This window comes from Triturus cristatus, chromosome 3_2 (genome assembly GCF_964204655.1).
Source record: "Triturus cristatus chromosome 3_2, aTriCri1.1, whole genome shotgun sequence".
NCBI classification, from domain to species: domain Eukaryota; kingdom Metazoa; phylum Chordata; class Amphibia; order Caudata; family Salamandridae; genus Triturus; species Triturus cristatus.
Genome location: NC_140584.1, coordinates 280,927,966 through 280,940,123, shown reverse-complemented (window position 1 = coordinate 280,940,123; position 12,158 = coordinate 280,927,966).

Genomic DNA, 12,158 nt, shown 5'->3' with positions numbered 1-12,158 from the left:
TTTTGCCAAAGAGTTCTGGGCAGCTTCGGGCCTCGAAGAGGGGCTCCTCTTGGGTACCACACCAGTCCACCCCCCGCCTCCAGGCCCTCATGGTGGTCGGCTTGTCCTGGGACCAAAGCACAGCAATATCACGCTTTGCCACCGCCACAACCATGCCCAAAAGACGCTTATCGGCCCGTGATCCGTCAGGGCCATCAAACACTCCCAGGATCAGACACAGCGGGTCATGAGGGACCTCCCACTCAAGAGCTTGCGTAAGTTCGCGCTCCAACCCTGCCCAGAACAGGGCAAAAGCGGGGCATTGCCACACCATGTGATAAAAATCGGCAGGGGAGTTGGTGCAGCGCGGGCACGCTGGAGAGGACCGCAAGCGAGTGCTGAACATTCGCACCGGGGTGAGGTAAGCCGTGTGGAGGTAGTAGAGTTGAACTAGACGCAGCTTGGAGGAGGTCGTCAGGGTCTTAGGTGCCATAAGGGCGTCCCTCCAGTCCGCGTCTTCTAGGGGGCCCAACGACCCCTCCAACCGGGCATGGAGCAAGTCTAAGGACGCTGGGCCATTATTCACCAAGGAGCGGTAAATCCGGGACACCCCCCTCTGCCCAGGTTCCCCATCATCACTTGGGCTTCCAGGGGACTAAATTCAGGAAGGTAGGTGGGGGCCGGGATATGGACTTGGAGAGCGTGCCTCAACTGCAAATATTGGTAGAATTGGGAGGAATGGAGGGAGTGGCAGTGTTGTAGGTCTGCAAACGATCTGACTTGGTCCCCCACCCAAACTTCCCCGAGCTGCGAGATCCCGATGTGGTCCCATTTACGGAAGTGTTGGAGGGATGAGACCTCTTCTAGCCAGGCCCCACTCCACAGAGGCGTCTGCCTCGAGAGTTTCCGATCCCATCTAACATACCGTAGAGCGGTACGCCATGCCATGAGCACCGTTCTAGTGACAGGGGGGAGATCCTGGGGAACTGGGCTCCCGTACAGGTATGCCTGGAGTTGCGCAAAGTCTGTCGTCCGGAGCCCCACTCGGTACGCCGGGTCGGACCAGCCGTCCGCGACCCTTTCGTGGATCACAATCAACCTCATGGCCAAATAGTAGAGGTGGAGATTAGTCACCCCCATTCCTCCATCATAGGGGGGTAAGCGGCAATGTGCTAGAGCCACACGTGTTCTCCCTCCACCCCATAAACATCGGGTGAGGACTCCGTCCAGCTCCCGAAACCAACTACCCGGGAGATGAATGGTCATGTTTTGCAGGATGTATAGGAAGCGGGGGAGGACCATCATTTTGAAAAGGGCACTCCTATCAAGGGGGTTAAGGGGAAGGGTCTGCCATCTTCTGAGGTCCGCCTTGGCTTTAGTGACCAGGGGCGAGATATTCAAGGCCCACTCGAGCTCCAGGAGGAGGGCCACCCACACCCCCAGATATCTGAAGGATTGCCTCCGCAGGGGAATGGTCATTTGCCAGTCGAAGCACGCCCGAGAAGAGTGCAAGGGGACTAGGGTGGACTTCACCAGATTGAGCCTGAGGCCGGAGACCCGTTTGAAGGCCGAAAGGACGTCCAAACATCGTGGGCCCGAGCTCTCCGGGTCTGCCAGGAAGAGGTGGACGTCATCGGCGTACAGGTCAATTTTGTCGATCTGGTGCGGGTACCAAGCCCAGCCGCGAATGAGGGGATCCTGGCGGATGAGGGAGGCCAGGGGTTCCATTGCTAGTGCAAATAGAAGCAGCGAGAGCGGGCAGCCCTGGCGGCTGCCCCTCTGGACAGGGAATGCCTCCAAAACCACCCCGTTGATGAGGACCCTCGCCTTGAGGGTGGAATAGAGGACCCGGACGAGGCGTTGGAAAGGGAGGCCAAAGCCCATCCTCTCCAACACGTCCCCCAGATAACCCCAATCCACTGTATCAAATGCTTTTTCATAGTCTAGGAAAAGCAGTGCAAGATAAGGGGTGAGGAGGTGGCGATGCGCAAGGGCGAGGTGAAGACGGCGTATACAATATCGGGTCCCCCGGGCGGGCATGAAGCCGCATTGATCGGGCTGCACCAGTTCTTGGAAGTGGGGACGGAGCCGTTGGGCCACCATGGTGGCGAAGAGTTTAATTTCGGTATTAATAAGGGAGATGGGACGGTAGTCCTTACACACGAGGGAGGGCGGTTGCGTCTTCGGGAGGACTACTATGGTGGCCACATCCGTCCCTGGTGGGAAGGCCCCCACTTCAACTACATGCTTGAACAGGTCTTGTAGGTGCGGAACCAATGTGTCTCGGTAGGCCGCATAATATTCTTGGGGGTAACCATGGGCCCGGGCGTTTTGCCGGAGCGCAATAGTGAGATAGCCCCATGTATCTCTTCCGGGGTGAATGGCCGGTCCAGAGCCTCGGAATCTGTCTGGGAGAGGCAGGGCAATTGAGTCCCGGTCTCGGTCAGCAGAGCCGCCAGTGAGGACTGGGGAGGGCGGGCTGCGTAAAGGGTTGCGTAATAGCCCGCGAACATCTGGGGGATGTCTTGGGAGGTGGTGTGATGAGTTCCGGTTCCATCCCGAATCTCGGGAATAATGCAATTGGCTCTTGGATAGGACACCACATTGTGGAGAAGTTTGCCGTTTTTGTCACCCCAACCATACACCTGCGCGACCGAAGATCGCCAGAGCATTTTAGCGGACTCCATCGAGATCCGCTGAATTTCTTCTCGGATCAGGGTAAGATGACGGGCGGAGTCATCATTGTCGATGGTAGCCTGGGCCTCCTCCAGCTGTGCCGCCTGGGCTTCCAGCTGTGTAAGTCGGGCAGTTTGTTCCAGGCGTTTCGCGTGGACCAAACCCCTAGCCACCCCGCGCATCACGGCCTTGCTAGCCTCCCACAGCGTGCCCGACGAGGGGACCAAGCCCGCATTCATGGAAAAATAGTGCTGCAGTTCCTGCCCAAGGGACTAAGCGAATTTGGAATCCTGCAAGAACCAGGCATTCAATCGCCATACCGTCCGAGCAATGCCGGGGGGGCTGCCGAGACAAAGGGAGACGGGTGAGTGATCTGAGACACCCCTGGGTAAGATTGTGGACCCGGACATCAACTGACAGTCCACGGCCGACAGTAGAAACGGGTTTGAGAGTGGGTATGATGAGCCGCCGACGTGTGGGTAAATTGGACCTGGCGGGGGTTCCACACCCTCCAGGCGTCACAGAGACCCAGTGCCGAGGACCAATCAGATAATCGTTTTGCAGAGACAAGGCGGGCCGCCGATGGGGTACCCGTTGTGTCACATGAGGACTGTAAAACGGCGTTGAAGTCGCCTCCTATCACCGTCAGGCCTTGTGGAAAGGAGAAAAGCACCAGTGTGAGGCAGCGGAGAGCCGGGACCATCACAGCGGGAGGGATATATGTCATAGGAGATTAATGGGATGTCCCTCAATCCTACCCGTCAGGGCCACATAGCGGCCTTGTGCGTCGATGTCGGCTTGTGTCAGGGTAAGGGGCAGCCCTTTCCGGAGTAGAATGGCCACCCCCCGGGAGCCCCTCGTAAACCCAGAGTGCCAGACCCTGTGAAACCCGTGCCCAGAAGGTGCATTTCCTGCAGGAACAGGATATTCGGTGCATACCGGTGGGCGCTTCGAAGGACTGTGGTGCGTTTTATGCGGTCTAGTAGGCCGTTGACATTCCACGAGACTACGTGGAGAGCCCTAGATAAGGTAGACGCCATAGTTGTGAGTGGTATAGAGGAGTTGCAAGCACAGGCAGCGTCTGTGGACATGTTTCCCTGGCCGGGACCTCGGGGCAGGAGGTGTACTTCGAGGTGAGTCGAGTGTCGTTGCTAGCAGCTCGTATGTGTGTGGAGTTACCAAAAGGAACAAAGAACAGCGGCCCGTAGGCGGCTAAAAACAACAAACAAACTGGAGACAACGGTCTCCCTCCCCCCTTTTGCCCCCCACTTCCCCGCACCCTACACTGCGGAACTTGAAGCATCTGTCGCCCTGAAAAGGAAAACAAGTTAAACTGGTCGCTAAGCTAATACGATTAGTGGAACATGACTATGGCAGAGATGGACCCCCCTCCATGAGTTCGGATAAACAAATCGTGAACAGCTACAACTACACGTTAGGCCCATAAACAACAAAGAATGCAAATTGAGTCCATGGAGTGAAGGAGGGAATAATTCTTGGAGTCGTCGGAATCGAGGAGATAAGATCGTCCCCTTCCTGGAAAGTTCACAGACCATCACCCCCGGGGCGCCTCAGAAAGTGTGGAGAAGCGCACTTGTTGTGTGTTATCGTTCAGGTGACCTCCTATTCTCCGGTTCCTCGGAGCAACGGGCTCCTAGACAGGTCAGAGTCGGAATGGGCATGGCGCAGACTGTTCGAGGGACCCGGGTGGGCATTCAGGTCAATCAGTGAGGAGGCCAGGCTAGGAGTGATACAACCCCGGACCGAGGCTCGGGACAGAGGGTGCGGGGACTGCGCACCCGGAGAGTGGGACGCCCCCCCACGGTGGTCTGACTTTCTGCGGGACCTCGTCCGGCGCCTCCGGGGTTTAGGGAGGACCCGGTCCAGCTGCTGGGGAGCCCGTTGGGCAGGGGAAGAGGCCGGCCGGGACAGGAGGGGCCTCTCCTCCGTGAGCCAGGTCCACGCCGCCTGGGGGCTGTCAAAGAAAAGAGTCTTATACTGGAAGATGACCTTGAGCCGGGTTGGGAAGAGGAGACTGCATCGGTGGCCCATGCTGCGAAGCTTCTGCTTGATCTCATCATAGGTCCGGTGTTGGGCCTGCACCTCCCTGGTGTAGTCCGGGAAGACCATTATCTTGCTTTTCTGGTAATGCAGCGGCCCCTGTGCCCTAGCGGCCCCAAGAATGGCATCTCTGTCTCGAAAGTTGAGGACTCGCAGGATTACAGGTCGGGCGAGGGCCCCAGGCGGAGGCCTGGGCGCCAGGAATCAGTGAGCCCGTTCAGCAGCAAATCACTGTGACAAGGTGTCCTTGGGCATCCAGGAGCGCACCCAGGTCTCCGCAAACGTGTCGCCGCGTCCCTGCTCCACTCCCTCGGGAAACCCCAGGAGGTGCAGGTTGTTCCTCCTCGACCTATTTTCAGCGTCCTCAGCCCTACGGTGGAGCTCCGAGGTCAGGGTCTTAAGCTGGGTGATGTCGTCCTCCACCGTGGAGATCCGGGATGCGGCCTCCGTGATGCGCGCAGTGGTGTTGCGCAGGTCCTGGTGAATGAGAGCCACATCCACCCTCACCTCGCCGATCTTAGATTCTAAGGAGGCCTGGGAGATGCTTATCGCCTGTAGGATGGTGGAGAGATCTCCCCCGGCCGCTCCCGGCATGCCTGATGTCCCGCCCCCTGGGTCCCGGTCCGATGTGGTAAACTGATTCATCTTCGTTTGGGTTGGAGGGACCGGATTCTGGACGGGGCGGCTTCTACCCATCTCGGAGCAGGCGACGGAACCGCTGAGGAGCGAGCGCAGGAAGGGGGGGGGGCCCAGACACCTAGACCTTCAATGCTCGGGCCCAGGAGTCCAGGTCCAACCCCCTCGGGTCCCCGGCGAGGACGGAAGCGAGTCGCGACCTGAAACCACCCGCAGGGCCGAGCAGGTCTCCTCAGCAAAGGGCACCCCTCCCAACCACCCAGGCCAGACCCGGCCATCCCAGCGGAGGCAGCAGCTAACAAGTGGCGGAGTCGCAGTCCATACGGAACCCCCAGCACAGCCCCAGGGGCCAGGCACCCCAGGGGCCGGTGGCCCAGCAGCAAGGGGATGCTCCAGTTCACTAGCACCGGGTAAGGTGCTCAGTTAGGTGTAGGAAGGGAGCCAGTCCAAGGCCCTGTGGTCCCAGGCCAGTGGGGTTGCGCAGGCGCCCCCGGAGGGAAGCGCGCCGCGGGCAGGGGGCCAGAGCGTCGGTGTCTCTGCTCCGCCTGCCACCCAACACGGTGGCCGATCCCCACCCCCCGGTACGACCGCCACCCAGGCCGCCACCCGGCAAGGCGCCCCCGAGAGGCCAGCCGCCCCCCACCAGGACGAGCGATCAAAAAGGCGGTGTGAGACAGTCAAAGGGAGCTCGCCCAGCAAGGCCCACCACCACACCACCGGAGGCACCCCCGAGGGGTTGGAAATGGGGAGGCCAAAGCACAACCCTATCACCCCGGCCGCCACCTGATTTAGTGGCCGTTCCCCCCCACTTACCGTCCGTGCAGGTCTGAAGACTGTCCCCGGTGTCCCAGTAATCACACAGCTGCCGCCCCGAGCCCCCCAGGGGAGGACACAGCAGTCAAGAAGCAGAGCTGCGCTCCCCGCAGGCCGCAAGGGGCGAAGGGCGACTCCCTCCTGCTTGCTGCAGAGACTCCAGCAGCCCCTGAAAGGCCACAACAATCCAGGCCAACGGAGGCACAGGCACGGATCCCAAAGGACGGCCCCCACGAGCCCCACCCCCACCGGCCCGCGAAGCAGCAGGATCAGCCACAGGTCCGAGCGGGGGCGGGAAACAGAAGCACCGCTGTCCAACAATGACAGCCGAGGCGCGGCGGGCACAAACAGGTCCAGCACCGCTATGCCCCCGAAGGCACCAGCTCAGGCCCCCGGGGAGAGACGACCACCAAGAAGGCTCCGGCAGCAGTGATAACAGGTGTGGCCGCGGCAGGGGAGCACCCGCCTAGGCACGGAGAGCCGCCGGGGCTGCCATCTTGAGGGCCGGGGCCGAAAGGAGGAGCTCCACCCCCGCCGGCCCGCTAAGCAGCAGGATCAGCAGCAGGTCTGAGCAGGGGCAGGAAACAAATGCGCCGCTGTCCGACAATGACAGCCGAGGCGGGCACAAACAGGTCCCGGCACCGCACAGCACAGCGGGGGCACCAGCTCAGGCCCCCGCAATCCCCTCACTCTGCCCAAGCACTGGAGGATCGCGGAGGTGCCCCCCGGGGGGAAAGACGTCCACCAAAAGTTTCCGGCAGCAGCTATGGCAGGTGCGGCCACGGCAGGGGAGCACCCGTCTAGGCACGGAGAACCACCGGGGCCGCCATTTTAAGTGCCGGGGCCGAAGGAAGGAGAAGGACAAATCTCAGCAAGTAGAGGTCCGATCCACTCACAAGATGGACCGGACTGAAGCTAGCAGTATGGGGAACCAGGATCCGCCCCTGGAAACGGCAAGCTGGGCGGATGGGGTCCAGAGCACTCTTAGAGTGTGTCTGCCATCTTGACGCCTCAGGCCACGCCCCTTGTGCAGATGACTTAAGGGACACTCCCGTACCAGGCTGATGTGACCATAACCTTCATTGGGTGGTAACTGATGGCTGACTGACCAAGTGTTCTGCTAACATAACCGAGACCTGCTGGAACTATGTTTGGCACAGCTGAGCTTCCACAGGAGTTGAGTCCCCTCAAGTAAGTGTGTTGTTCCGTGACATTGCCTGGGCCCATGGTGTGTGTTGTGTGAGCATGTGTGTGTGTGTGTCCCCAACGCTTTTTCTACACAGGCTGTGTTCCCTTAATATGTTCCTGTTGGTGATGCTTGCTGAGTTGTCCTGTGTTCATCCCACATCTTTGTCCTGGGCTACCAGAAATGTGGGTGCATGACACACTACTGTTCATTGGTGTGTCATCGTTGGGATTTGTCAGTTCTGAGTGGTGATGATGTGGTCAGACGCAGATGGGACACAGTCAGGGGTCCCCATGGCACTTGTTTGTTCGCTATAACATGTAGTTGTCCCTAGGTGGTACCTTTCAGTGATTGAGACATGTGTATGTGTGTGTGACTGCTCCCACTCGTCAGGTTCAGAGGTGCAATGTTGGCAGGTGTCAGCATGTGTGCCTTGTGGTTCTCCTTGGCTTCTGCATTGTTCTGGGACTGTAGCAGGGATTCCAAAGGTTACAGGAGCTTTGACGTCATGGCCATGTACTGCATACGGTGCAGTATGTCTCTCATTCACCAGGGTGGTAGACTGTCCTTGTGTGATGAGTCTGTGCACCTTAGATCCTCCCAACATTACTGTGTTTGCCATGGGTGCATGTGCAATGTCACCAGTCCATGTGGGCTTCACTGATGCACATTGATGCAGTGCAGGGTGTGTGGTGTTGAGGGTGGACAGATGTGAATGTTTGCATGGCTCGGCCCCTACCTCCCTTTTGACCCAGGATGACGGGCCATGCTGAGTGATTTGTGTTTGTGTAGGTGTGATGTACGTTTGTGGCACAGGACACATATCTGAGTTTCACAGTTTGAACAACATCTACCTTTGTCATCACAGTGGACGTATCATGCAGACTTGTGTCACCCCAATGTATGGTCCCTGGGGGTAGTGCTGTTGTGGGTCTGTCTCTTGCTGTTTTAGTTGCTTTTCATTCCAGCTTGTGTCACATGTGTCTGTTGGGATCCCTCTCATCTCACAATGCCTAATTGCCCACTAAGGGGTGCACAATTAATGGGTCACTTTTGTATGGCACTGAGTCCACATCTGTGTCATTGTGGTTCAGCCCCCTCTCATGTGTTGTGTAGTTGCCTGGGGATACTGAGACATACACAAACACATGTTGTCGCAGATGTGCAGTGTGAGGTTGCCTGTTTGTGTTTGTGCATCTGCACCAGTGCATTGGTATTGCTGTTGTGGGCCATTGGCTGGATGTTGTTTGGGTGATTTTCCCTGCTGTCCCTGTGAGTCATATCTCATCATTCTGCACATTCCATCCTAGTTGTTAGGTCCCATTGCTGCCATGGAATGGGAGGTTGTGCCCTGACACCTACAGTCTACACAGGATGTATTGATTTGTGTGTCTATTTTCGAGATGTGTGTATGCATTATGATGGTCACTTCTGCTTTTGTGTCATTGTACACTGTATGCAATGTCAGCCCCCATGGGTGGTGCTTGTCTGCACATGGCCGAGAGTATGTTTGATTTTCACAGCACTGTTAGCCTCACCACATCTCTGTGGGTATGGGACACAACCACTACTTTGCCACAAAAGTGTTTCATGTGTTGGGACCAGGAATCATACATGCTGTTTGGCATTAGCAGCTTTTACCATGATGACACTTACCTTTTGTTCACTGTGATGATGGGGGGTTTAGACCCCATTACCACAATGCTCAACATGTACTGCATTTTGGAACCCCACAATTAACTTTTGATCTACACAGTGAGGGGGGGTTAGTGCACATTGACTCAGTGCTATTGTGATGCTTGACTTGTGTGGCCCACACTCAGTTTTTGGTCACACATGTGATGGGAGTTGCATTGTATGTTCAAAGTCATATTCACTGTTGTGGGCATTTGTCACAGACTACACACTCTTGTCATGATGTTAGGGGGATGTATTTTGCTGACATAACTAATGTTGGTGTATGATGGATGTGTGGCGCATCACCTATCCTATGGGTGTGGGTGTTGATATTGATAGTCACACAGCACCCTAAGAGTGGGGGTGGCAGTAGTGATAGGCAACATACCCGCTATGAGTGGGGGTGGCAGTAGTGATAGGCAATATACCCCCTATGAGTGCTGGTGGCAGTAGTGATAGGCAACATACCCCCTATGAGTGGGGGTGGCAGAAGTGATGAGCAAGATACCCCCTATGAGTGGGGTTGATAGCCATGCAACCCCTATGGTGGTCTGTTGCTAGTGGACAGGATATGGACCCCCTGGGTGTGTGTGACATTTGGCAGGTACGTGTCGTTTGTTTGTACGGTGGGTGTTTGACTTACCATCTGCGCCGTCCGCGTCTGCTCCTGATCCGGTCATAGATGTACAGTACTGGTATGACCTGCACGATGGGATTCATGATGTGTTTGTCTCGTACACGCTGCTCGTTGCTCCGTCTCATACCCGTTGCTAGCTGGTCCGTCTCGTAGCCATGTATTGTGTTCTGGCGCGAAGCATACCTGATATGCTGCTTTCCCGGATGCTGTGACGTGCTATACGTGGTGACCCGTTCGGCGCGTAGGAAGTACGCATCTTACTTGACCGCCCGGTAAATGCAGTGAAAATGGTTCCGTGCAACTCAATTGGGCGCTTACGGATCCGGCCCATACGGAAATTGTGGATGGAGTCAGAGCGTACGTGTCGGTCGGGAATTTGGCACATTTCCGTATCGTACTTCTTCGCCTGGACGGTCCGGCTCCTGGGACGATTCGGTCGTAGGTTAAAGCTACGGACAGCTCTCGGTGTGCTGTCCGACCGAGATCGGAATCGACCCCTATGTTGTGAAAATGTAAACAATGAGAGAAAACAGTATTTCATATAACTGCATATTCGTGTTGAGAGAAAATAAATGAATGTTAACATAGAGATTTTTGTGATAATAACCTTTATATGTGCATTAAAATATGAAAAATTATACCTACATCATGAGAATATTGTAAGGAGGGATTGCTTATTTAGAAGAATTTAACATAGTGCAAAAGGTGAGTTCCTGTAACGTTTTGCTAAATTACATGCAATCTCAGAGTGACACATTAATGGTTTATTTTGAAAATGGCAATGTGCCAGTGATGTTTATAATGAATATTTAACTGTACTTAATACTGATGCATAGTGTTCGAAGAAAAGTAATAACTGAAATAACGCATAAAATCGAAAATGCTCTATGAAATGTGTGCTTTATAATACTATTGAACAGCAGTGATTCAGTTGCATTTTATGTAGGCCTCAAATGCTTTACCTTTCTTGCGTAAATGTAAAATCAAACGAAGCAGTCACTTTAGCCACTGTGAGAACTTTCTGTTAATTTTCTTTTCTGTATTGGTTAACATTGGACTCACTTCTTGCTAAGAAGCATACTTGATAGAACTGTAACAATATTATTGCAAAACCAGGGAAAGGCATCTGGGAACGGATCGACTGTGAGCAAAGTAAAGTTCCACCTACTTCCGTGAAAGTGACATAAGAGAAATACAATTGAACATAATTAAGCTAATGAAATTTGCAAAAGGATTACTTAATTCTTCCGGATTTTTTGGGATACACCAATCACCCCTTTAATGGCCCACTGTGAGTGACCAATGAGAACCCCATGGACTGATGAAATTGACATTTAAAGGGCTGTTAACTAGAAACATTTTGAGGGATAATTGACCCATCGAGGGAGGAGTCGGCGCTGGCTGTCATTTTCAATTTCCCTGCCTGGCATGCTGTCGGATTGACTTTTGACTCTCTTAAGCCATTTTCCCTTCAAATGAATTGTTCCTAACTGTGATCCTTAAACGTGTACTTTACCGGCTGGTAAAGTTGTGCAGGAAATAACTTCTTGGCTGAAGGATTAACTAGCTCCTTCTGTGGCACGTAATGCCGTAGTTCAGACTTGGCCAGGTCCACATTGAAGACGGACAAAATCTCTAAGCTTTGCCTAGGTTTGTATGACTGATAACTGAGACTCGAAATTCAATTTTGATATCTCTCCACAGACAAATTTCAACTCTCTATTATTTCCTGTGCTGTATTGTGAGGCTACTTGTACTAATTATTTTGTTATTAAATCTGATGTGAAATGCAAATTCATGATCAGTCCTTTCAAAGGAGGCTTTAGATAAATGTTTTCCATTAATTATTTTATCGATTTTGTCTCATTCTTTTAGTAATTTTTCTTGTCTCAAGGTGTTAGTTTCAGTGTCTGAGAAAAACTATGAAATACGTTTGAGTTGCCAATTCTTTATTGCAGGTCCTCATAAAGCAATTGTTTCACATTCTCAAGTATCCAAGTCCCTGTTAGCTCAACAAAAAGATCTATCGGAGGACCATGATTTGCGGTAATCAGGTTGATAATCAGAATGTATGGTGTATTGATAGTAGCATTTGAGATGGGCCAATGAAGTGAAGTTTGTATTGTGATAAAGAGGAAACATTAGTAAGCCTTCCGCTGCATCAAGGTCATATGTATAAAATCAGCGTCACTACAATGACACCTCTGGTAATTACGTTTTTTGCCGCCATAGGCGACACTGTGTCTGTGGAAAGTCATGTAGGTCATATGTATGTAATTAAACTGCGTGTATTTCATCCTAGTATTGCGGGAGAGCTTTTTAGGATATGCTATTATTCTGGTCCACTCCGGATCTGAAAGTTCCCTGTCCAATACTGTCTCCCAGCAATCCCGTAGTTTTAGTAACGGGGTATGGGACCTCTCCAACAGTGAGGTGTAAAACCATTTCACTTGGTGTTTTGCAGCGCCCAAAGTGAGCAGAGAATGCAATATC